General features: G+C 47.2%; 1 protein-coding gene across 4 annotated transcripts in view; it reads right to left on the minus strand.

The window, feature by feature from the left end:
- Positions 1-10,861, minus strand: part of LOC110531046 (ankyrin repeat domain-containing protein 12) — a 60,048-nt gene extending 49,187 nt beyond the window's left edge. Inside the window, exon 1 of one of the 4 annotated variants that reach the window (XM_090182936.1) lies at positions 10,480-10,861. The gene's annotated coding sequence lies outside the window, so the exon portion shown is untranslated. The remainder of the gene's footprint in view (positions 1-10,479) is intronic. The other 3 variants (XM_036986658.2, XM_036986656.2, XM_036986657.2) reach the window with 3 other exon arrangements.
- Positions 10,862-11,290: the final 429 nt, after the last annotated feature.

An 11,290-nucleotide genomic window follows, 5' to 3' on the forward strand; every position in this document is an offset into this window, starting at 1 on the left:
GCAACCCGCTGGTCATGGGTGCACCTCAGCCACGCTCAAAGTCCTAAATGACATAACCGCCATCGATAAGAGACATTACTGTGCAGCCGTCTTCATCGACCTGGCCAAGGCTTTCGACTCTGTCAATCACCACATTCTTATTGGCAGACTCGACAGCCTTGGTTTCTCAAATGATTGCCTCGCCTGGTTTACCAACTTCTCTGATAGAGTTCAAATCGAAGGGCCTGTTGTCTGGACCTCTGGCAGTCTCTATGGGTGTGCCACAGGGTTCAATCCTCGGGCCGACTCTCTTCTCTGTATACATCAATGATGTTGCTCTTGCTGCTGGTGATTCTCTGATCCACCTCTACGCAGACGACACCATTCTGTATACTTCTGGCCCTTCTTTGGACACCGTGTTAACTAACCTCCAGACGAGTGTCAATGCCATACAACTCTTCTTCCGTGGCCTCCAACTGCTCTTAAACACAAGTAAAACTAAATGCATGCTCTTCAACCGATCGCTGCCTGCACCTGCCCGCCTGTCCAGCATCACTACTCTGGACAGTTCTGACTTAGAATACGTGGACAACTACAAATACCTAGGTGTCTGGTTAGACTGTAAACTCTCCTTCAAGACTCACATTAAGCATCTCCAATCCAAAATTAAAACTAGAATTGGCTTCCTATATGCAACAAAGCATCCTTCACTCATGCTGCCAAACATACCCTCGTAAAACTGATCATCCTCGACATCGGTGATGTCTATAAAATAGCCTCCAACACTCTACTCAACAAATTGGATGCAGTCTATCACAGTGCAATCCGTTTTGTCACCAAAACCCCATATACTACCCACCATTGCGACCTGTACGCTCTCGTTGGTTGGCCCTCGCTTCATACTGGTCGCCAAACCCACTGGCTACAGGTTATCTACAAGTCTCTGCTAGGTAAAGCCCCGCCTCATCTCACTGGTCACCATAGCAGCATCCACTCGTAGGCACGCACTCCAGCAAGTATATCTCACTGGTCACCCCCAAAGCCAATTCCTCCTTTGGTCGTCTCTCCTTCCAGTTCTCTGCTGCCCATGACTGGAACGAATGGTGAAAATCTCTGAAGCTGGAGACTCATATCTCCCTCACTAGCTTTAAGCACCGGCTGTCAGAGCAGCTCACAGATCAATGCACCTGTACATAACCCATCTGTAAACAGCCCATCTACCTACCTCATCCCCATACAGTATTTATTTATTTTGCTCCTTTGCACCCCAGTATCTCTACTTGCACATTCATCTTCTGCACATCTACCATTCCAGTGTTTAATTGCTATATTGTAATTAGTTTGCCACAATGGCCTATTTATTGCCTTAACTCACTTGCACTCAAAATACTTTGTTTTCTTTTGTTCTACTGTATTATCGACTATGTTTTGTTTACTCCATGTGTAACTCTGTGTTTGTGTCTCACTGCTTTGCTTTGTCTTGGCCAGGTCGCAGTTGTGAATTAGAACTTGTTCTCGACTAGAATATCTGGTTAAATAAAAAAATAACAAAATAAAAAAATAACACACACGGTGGTTTCGTCCACACACACGGTGGTTTCGTCCACACACACACACGGTGGTTTCGTCCACACACACGGTGGTTTCGTCCACACACACACACGGTGGTTTCGTCCACACACACACACGGTGGTTTCGTCCACACACACACACGGTGGTTTCGTCCACACACACACACGGTGGTTTCGTCCACACACACACGTGGTGGTTTCACACACACACACACACACACACACACACACACACACACACACACACACACGGTGGTTTCGTCCACACACACGGTGGTTTCGTCCACACACACACGCGCGCGCGCACGGTGGTTTCGTCCACACACACGGTGGTTTCGTCCACACACACACGCGGTGGTTTCACACACACACACACACACGGTGGTTTCGTCCACACACACACACACGGTGGTTTCGTCCACACACACGGTGGTTTCGTCCACACACACGGTGGTTTCGTCCACACACACGGTGGTTTCGTCCACACACACACACGGTGGTTTCGTCCACACACACACGCGGTGGTTTCACACACACACACGGTGGTTTCGTCCACACACACGGTGGTTTCGTCCACACACACACACGGTGGTTTCGTCCACACACACACACGGTGGTTTCGTCCACACACACACGCGCGCGCGCACGGTGGTTTCGTCCACACACATTTTGTTGACCATTTTGAAGCAAAAAATAAATTTTATATATATATATAAATAAATAAAAATATATAACTACAACTATCATAACTGACATGAAATATCTCTATGTCAACCTAAAGTAATATTACGATATGTACCCGTCTGATTCCCCCCCCATCACTAACGGGAAGGAGATCTCAGCCACAAACGACAACTTCTATTATGGGAACAAAGACACTGTCTTATCAGGGGTCAAGTGAACAGGACCCAACAGGTCATGAGATGGTTAGCGATGAAGTCATGAGAGGAGGATGAGTAAATTAGTCTTTGCTCTTCAAAGTTCCCACTAAGTCACTCATAGCTTGAGGACCAGACTACAGTCAATATATAAAAACCAAGATCAATGCATTAGGATATAATGTAGTAAACGGCTAGGCAGTGCTAACTTGAGGGAGGCTATGCTACTCTTCCACTGGGGGACTGGTGGTGCTCCTCTTCCACTGGGGGACTGGTGGTGCTCCTCTTCCACTGGGGGACTGGTGGTGCTCCTTGAGGGAGGCTATGCTCCTTTTCCACTGGGGGACTGGTGGTGCTCCTTGAGGGAGGCTATGCTCCTCTTCCACTGGGGGACTGGTGGTGCTCCTTGAGGGAGGCTATGCTCCTCTTCCACTGGGGGACTGGTGGTGCTCGTTGAGGGAGGCTATGCTCCTCTTCCACTGGGGGACATTCTCTGTGGTAGTTGTGGACTGGACCCTACTACTGGCAGGGCTCTACGCTGACCTCTCTTTTACAAGGAGCACTGTAGAGATGTACTACTGTGGTGGTGGAGGACTGGTGGTGGTGGTGGAGGAGGACTGGTGGTGGTGGTGGAGGAGGACTGGTGGTGGTGGTGGAGGAGGACTGGTGGTGGTGGTGGTGGAGGACTGGTGGTGGTGGTGGAGGAGGACTGGTGGTGGTGGTGGTGGAGGACTGGTGGTGGTGGTGGTGGAGGACTGGTGGTGGTGGTGGAGGACTGGTGGTGGTGGTGGAGGACTGGTGGAGGGGGAGGACTGGTGGTGGTGGTGGAGGACTGGTGGAGGGGGAGGACTGGTGGAGGGGGAGGACTGGTGGAGGGGGTGGAGGACTGGTGGTGGTGGTGGAGGACTGGTGGTGGTGGTGGAGGACTGGTGGTGGTGGTGGAGGACTGGTGGTGGTGGTGGAGGACTGGTGGTGGTGGTGGAGGACTGGTGGTGGTGGTGGAGGACTGGTGGTGGTGGTGGAGGACTGGTGGTGGTGGTGGAAGACTGGTGGTGGTGGTGGAAGACTGGTGGTGGTGGTGGAAGACTGGTGGTGGTGGTGGAAGACTGGTGGTGGTGGTGGAAGACTGGTGGTGGTGGTGGAAGACTGGTGGTGGTGGTGGAGGACTGGTGGGGGAGGACTGGTGGGGGAGGACTGGTGGAGGTGGTGGGGGAGGACTGGTGGAGGTGGTGGGGGAGGACTGGTGGTGGGGGAGGACTGGTGGTGGGGGAGGACTGGTGGTGGGGGAGGACTGGTGGTGGGGGAGGACTGGTGGTGGGGGAGGACTGGTGGTGGGGGAGGACTGGTGGTGGGGGAGGACTGGTGGTGGGGGAGGACTGGTGGTGGGGGAGGACTGGTGGTGGGGGAGGACTGGTGGTGGGGGAGGACTGGTGGTGGGGGAGGACTGGTGGTGGGGGAGGACTGGTGGTGGGGGAGGACTGGTGGTGGGGGAGGACTGGTGGTGGGGGAGGACTGGTGGTGGGGGAGGACTGGTGGTGGGGGAGGACTGGTGGTGGGGGAGGACTGGTGGACTGGTGGTGGGGGAGGACTGGTGGACTGGTGGTGGGGGAGGACTGGTGGTGGGGGAGGACTGGTGGTGGGGGAGGACTGGTGGTGGGGGAGGACTGGTGGACTGGTGGTGGGGAGGACTGGTGGAGGTGGACTGGTGGAGGTGGAGGACTGGTGGCGGTGGACTGGTGGCGGTGGACTGGTGGGGTGGTGGGGGAGTGGTGGCGGTGGGGGACTGGTGGTGGTGGGGGAGGACTGGTGGTGGTGGGGGAGGACTGGTGGTGGTGGGGGAGGACTGGTGGTGGTGGTAGTGGGGGAGGACTGGTGGTGGAGGACTGGTGGTGGAGGACTGGTGGTTGTGGTGGAGGACTGGTGGTTGTGGTGGTGGAGGACTGGTGGTCGTAGTAGTGGTGGTGGTCGTAGTAGTGGTGGTGGTCGTAGTAGTGGTGGTGGTCGTAGTAGTGGTGGTGGTCGTAGTAGTGGTGGTGGTCGTAGTAGTGGTGGTGGTCGTAGTAGTGGTGGTGGTCGTAGTAGTGGTGGTGGTCGTAGTAGTGGTGGTGGTCGTAGTAGTGGTGGTGGTCGTAGTAGTGGTGGTGGTCGTAGTAGTGGTGGTGGTCGTAGTAGTGGTGGTGGTCGTAGTAGTGGTGGTGGTCGTAGTAGTGGTGGTGGTCGTGGTGGTGGTCGTGGTGGTGGCAGTAGTGGTGGTGGTGGCAGTAGTGGTGGTGGTGGCAGTAGTGGTGGTGGTGGCAGTAGTGGTGGTGGTGGTGGTCGTGGTGGTGGTCGTGGCAGTAGTCGTGGCAGTAGTGGTGGTGGTGGCAGTAGTGGTGGTGGTGGCAGTAGTGGTGGTGGTGGCAGTAGTGGTGGTGGTGGCAGTAGTGGTGGTGGTGGCAGTAGTGGTGGTGGTGGCAGTAGTGGTGGTGGTGGCAGTAGTGGTGGTGGTGGCAGTAGTGGTAGACTGGTCTAGTAATCCATCCATGTATGCATTTACTATCCAAACTACCATACACTGACATCTGTGGTATCCAAACTACCGTACACTGACATCTGTGGTATCCAAACTACCATACACTGACATCTGTGGTATCCAAACTACCATACACTGACATCTGTGGTATCCAAACTACCGTACACTGGCATCTGTGGTATCCAAACTACCGTACACTGGCATCTGTGGTATCCAAACTACCATACACTGACATCTGTGGTATCCAAACTACCGTACACTGGCATCTGTGGTATCCAAACTACCGTACACTGACATCTGTGGTATCCAAACTACCGTACACTGGCATCTGTGGTATCCAAACTACCGTACACTGACATCTGTGGTATCCAAACTACCATACACTGACATCTGTGGTATCCAAACTACCGTACACTGACATCTGTGGTATCCAAACTACCATACACTGACATCTGTGGTATCCAAACTACCGTACACTGACATCTGTGGTATCCAAACTACCGTACACTGACATCTGTGGTATCCAAACTACCATACACTGACATCTGTGGTATCCAAACTACCGTACACTGACATCTGTGGTATCCAAACTACCATACACTGACATCTGTGGTATCCAAACTACCGTACACTGACATCTGTGGTATCCAAACTACCATACACTGACATCTGTGGTATCCAAACTACCGTACACTGACATCTGTGGTATCCAAACTACCGTACACTGACATCTGTGGTATCCAAACTACCGTACACTGACATCTGTGGTATCCAAACTACCGTACACTGACATCTGTGGTATCCAAACTACCGTACACTGACATCTGTGGTATCCAAACTACCGTACACTGACATCTGTGGTATCCAAACTACCGTACACTGACATCTGTGGTATCCAAACTACCGTACACTGATATCTGTGGTATCCAAACTACCGTACACGGACATCTGTGGTATCCAAACTACCGTACACTGACATCTGTGGTATCCAAACTACCGTACACTGATATCTGTGGTATCCAAACTACCGTACACGGACATCTGTGGTATCCAAACTACCGTACACTGGCATCTGTGGTATCCAAACTACCGTACACTGACATCTGTGGTATCCAAACTACCGTACACTGGCATCTGTGGTATCCAAACTACCGTACACTGACATCTGTGGTATCCAAACTACCGTACACTGGCATCTGTGGTATCCAAACTACCGTACACTGACATCTGTGGTATCCAAACTACCATACACTGACATCTGTGGTATCCAAACTACCGTACACTGACATCTGTGGTATCCAAACTACCATACACTGACATCTGTGGTATCCAAACTACCGTACACTGACATCTGTGGTATCCAAACTACCGTACACTGACATCTGTGGTATCCAAACTACCATACACTGACATCTGTGGTATCCAAACTACCGTACACTGACATCTGTGGTATCCAAACTACCATACACTGACATCTGTGGTATCCAAACTACCGTACACTGACATCTGTGGTATCCAAACTACCATACACTGACATCTGTGGTATCCAAACTACCGTACACTGACATCTGTGGTATCCAAACTACCGTACACTGACATCTGTGGTATCCAAACTACCGTACACTGACATCTGTGGTATCCAAACTACCATACACTGACATCTGTGGTATCCAAACTACCATACACTGACATCTGTGGTATCCAAACTACCATACACTGACATCTGTGGTATCCAAACTACCATACACTGACATCTGTGGTATCCAAACTACCATACACTGACATCTGTGGTATCCAAACTACCGTACACTGACATCTGTGGTATCCAAACTACCGTACACTGACATCTGTGGTATCCAAACTACCGTACACTGACATCTGTGGTATCCAAACTACCGTACACTGACATCTGTGGTATCCAAACTACCATACACTGACATCTGTGGTATCCAAACTACCTTACACTGACATCTGTGGTATCCAAACTACCATACACTGACATCTGTGGTATCCAAACTACCGTACACTGACATCTGTGGTATCCAAACTACCGTACACTGGCATCTGTGGTATCCAAACTACCGTACACGGACATCTGTGGTATCCAAACTACCATACACTGACATCTGTGGTATCCAAACTACCATACACTGACATCTGTGGTATCCAAACTACCGTACACTGACATCTGTGGTATCCAAACTACCATACACTGACATATGTGGTATCCAAACTACCGTACACTGACATCTGTGGTATCCAAACTACCATACACTGACATCTGTGGTATCCAAACTACCATACACTGACATCTGTGGTATCCAAACTACCAACAGATGGGTCAGTATGTAAACAGATATAAGGTAAGGGCGAGTAAATATGACAGGGAAAGACCCCTGAGTTGGTCATGTCTCCATTTCCACAGGAAGACATCTGTGGTATCAAACTACCAATGGATGTAGCCTATGGAAATAGAGAAAAGCCTGTGATGGGTGGGGAGGGGTGGAGAAATAAAATGAGCCCGTTTGTTTTCACCACTTATTTCCACGACTGATCAAAACGTGTTGTTTTCTCATGGCTCTCTCTTGTCCCTCAGTAGCAGACATATGGTGAGCAATATGTTTGGAACATCGAATCGCAATAAATAAATAAATAAAATGTACAAAAAACTAAACTAAGAAAAATCACCGTAGCGAATCGCAATACATATAGAAAATCGGCACCTAAGTATCGTGGTAATATCGGATCATGAAGTCCCTGGCCATTTCCAACCGAAACTGAACATCACTACTCTTAAAAACATCGTCGCTTTGTTCTTGTCTCCCATCTCCACAGGAATGGCATTAGTCCACTTCTGAGTGAGGGTTGAAATCTGGTGTATAATATGTACACGGTTAAATATAAAATGTATGCAACTTACAGTCATGAGTACATACACGTACGAGTGGTCCCGAGAATCAAACCCCACTATCGTGGCATTGCAAGAGGCATAGGAATGCCATCCTTTCTTTACAAGGCCTTGAATAGCAGTGCTACAGATGATTCTCTGCTATTGTGAAACCAGTTACCAATTATTTCATAATCAGGTAAAGCTATATAAGAAAATAAATTAAAAAATGTCCATTTTACTAATGATATTGAAGGCCTTAATGATAAATTAATTACCCAATTAGCCCAAAACATGGCATTATACTCATTGTGAGAGTCCAAGACGCATTTGCAAGTCATTGCCATTGCTCGCTGGTCGTTGCTAAAGCTTCTGATGAACCGAGATGTCAAACTGGAACATACGTCGACTAGGTGATATGGTTGCTATTAAAAATGTATATGTGAATTGCTTCATAAAACTGCAAGTCACTACCACTGCATCAGAATCGCTAAACAAGTCAAATTGCAATGTAATCTTGACTACACAAAAAAAAAAGAAAAAAAAAAGGATAAATATTGATCCTTTCTTACAAGATCGAAAGCGAGTGACAGTGTTAACAAATGACTGGTCGGAATATATAGGAGAGAGTAGGCTACTTAGACATCTTGTATTTGTTATTCCTCTCGTGCTGATCTTTGTCCAGCTGCTACACTTGAACCAGGAGATACTTGTCGTGTTTAGTTCAGTGTCATTGAGTCACTGTCGTTGAGAAGTGGTGATGTTTTGTGGTCTCGAAGAGGAGTCGGAAAGGACCTTGGTCTCATGGGCCTCGTAGTGAATGGCATGGTGTAGGTTGGTACTAAATAGTAGGTAGGCTAGGCTATTACAGTGAGATAAATAAAAAGGCACGTGACTACTAAATACATGTAATGACATGATCATTGAAGTCAGGGTCAGAACTTATTTCAGTATATTGATTAGCGCCGTGTTTGACATTCAAACCGGAATTCTGTAATTGAGCCAAATAAATGCCGTAAGCAAATATTACTGGTAAAATATATTAGGATTAGTAGTTGTTTTCAACATGTTTGTGATTAAGACTGAAAACCTAAGGTTTATTCACTATGCTTTCTGTAATTAAGTTCTTTATTACACACATTGTTGCTATGCTTTTACTATTTAGGGTAGGGTTCGAGACATATTTAGTAAGAAATATGATTTCATATATAAAATATAATTTTTTAATAAAATGTTGGCCTATTTGAAACTCTATTCATAGAGTCAGTGTTATCATTGCCGGCTCGCTGAAAACAATAGTGTGATATCAATTCCAACCTGAATTGTACTGATATTAGGCTTTACAAAATACTGCAACAGCATGGGAGGGTAGAAATGAAAATCACCCTTGATTTGATATTTCATCATGGGGGGGGGGAAACAGTTCATTCTGCATCCATTATCGGCTACAATCCTGTAAAAGGAGTTTCGTCTGTCATTGTCATTGAACGAGAATGGTCTGAAGTCATTTTCAGCGACACATCTGCACCCAGTGGCTTGCTTTTGCGTAGGATCCGAGTGTGTGTGTGTGTATATATATATATATCTTGATACGTCCTTTTAGACAAAAGGTTTCCAGAGCGAAGGACGGTCGCACCACAGACCGAGAGTTTTGTATCTCCAACACACCCCCAGATTCTTGGCTGCTGTTGCCTGTAAAAGGTGTCAGATAGCGCGTTTGACTGTGCAGTGGCTTTGCAAATCATTGTTGCTACAATGTGCATATTACAGATACAATGTGGCAAATATTTTAGTTTTAATAAAAATGCATATGGACAGAACTGCAGCTATTTTAGTTAGCGTTAAGCTAGCTTTCAGAGAATAGCATGCCCTAACGTAACGTTGGGCGCAAACATTTATTTAATTTTTTTGTCATGTGAGTTAGCTTAGCCACCGTAAAAATGACTTAACCAGCTTGTTTCCTAACGTAACATGCGAACATAAGCTGGTCAATTTACTGTGCAGCATGGTACGTTTAGAGAACATTTTTAAGTCTTATGGTATGTTTGGAGAACATTTTGAAGTCTCATGGTACGTTTAGAGAACAAAACAAGCCAGTATAAAACAAAAGGCCGCTGAGGCGAAAAGCCCCATTGCCGTGTTCCACCTCGTTACCGTCGCTATGAACATCGGCTAACTGAAGCTAACCAACCAACTAGCCAGCTAACCAACCAACTAGCCAACTAACCAACCAACTAGCCAGCTAACCAACCAACTAGCCAGCTAACCAACCAACTAGCCAGCTAACCAACCAACTAGCCAGCTAACCAACCAACTAGCCAGCTAACCAACCAACTAGCCAGCTAGTTGTCAACCCGTTTTGCCCTCGACACTAGCAACACACGTTACAATTCTCCATATTCTTCTGCGCAAAAAAACAACAACTTAACCACAATTAAAAAAAAACGCCTGTAACTAAATATACACATGTGTATCTAAAACACATGATCGTAACAAACTCAAAAACTACCCCGCTGTGTCATAACATTATTTATTTGAACGCAGTTACGTCCAAAAGTTAGCTACCTTGCTAACTAGCCAGATGGCTAACTGGGTTCTGATACATTGGACAAATGTTTTAAAAATACTATATATATATTAAAAAAATCTTACTTTCTGCCTACCTTTTCCAATGCGTTTTGTTTTCCGCTTGTTCATTCGTGTTCATCCATGAATATGAACAACGTGAATATAAAGAGTAATTTTCCTGAAATGATTGGGACATGAACAGTAGCTGTATTAGCCTGACGTCTGTTTTCCAGTTGTATTGCTGTGGGTTTGAAAACAGTCCGTCCGTCTCCAAGGAGGAAAACCCCCCCCCCCACACGCAGAAAAACATGCCAAACGTCTGTCCCATTGGCGGAGAGCAGTCACGTGGTCCACTTTAGCCCTGGAGGAGGGGGGCGGGGGGGGGGGGGGGGTGATGTCAAGCAGATTTACCTCATTTTAAAACATTTCACACACAAAAAAAATCGGATAGAAAGGCTTTGGCATCACCATCGTTATTTACTAGCATGCATATTTCTAGTGGTATTTAAAATATATATATATTAATAGGTATATATTTTAAATTCTGTTTAGAGACAAGAGAATGGGGAGTATTTTGCTTCTTGAACCTTGTTGGGTGTCATTGGTAGAGAGAGAGAGAGACAGAGAGAGAGACAGAGCGAGAGAGAGAGAGACAGAGAGACAGAGAGAGAGACAGAGAAAGAGAGCCGGTGACGTCATCTTTTCCGCTCGACTCTGCGGCCGGTGGGAATGTTCTCGAACATGTCGGATGAAGAAGTAACACAAGCAGGTAATCAGACTAGTGCAGTGGAAACGTCCTGTCTTGTTAAATTGTCTCAATACAATTCTTTTTTTAAATTGTAACTGAATGTATAGACTTGTATACTAGTTCCGTAAATGTGTTGCATCATTCCTG

This window comes from Oncorhynchus mykiss, chromosome 8 (assembly GCF_057628025.1).
Source record: "Oncorhynchus mykiss isolate SJ-2025 chromosome 8, ASM5762802v1, whole genome shotgun sequence".
Lineage (NCBI taxonomy): Eukaryota > Metazoa > Chordata > Actinopteri > Salmoniformes > Salmonidae > Oncorhynchus > Oncorhynchus mykiss.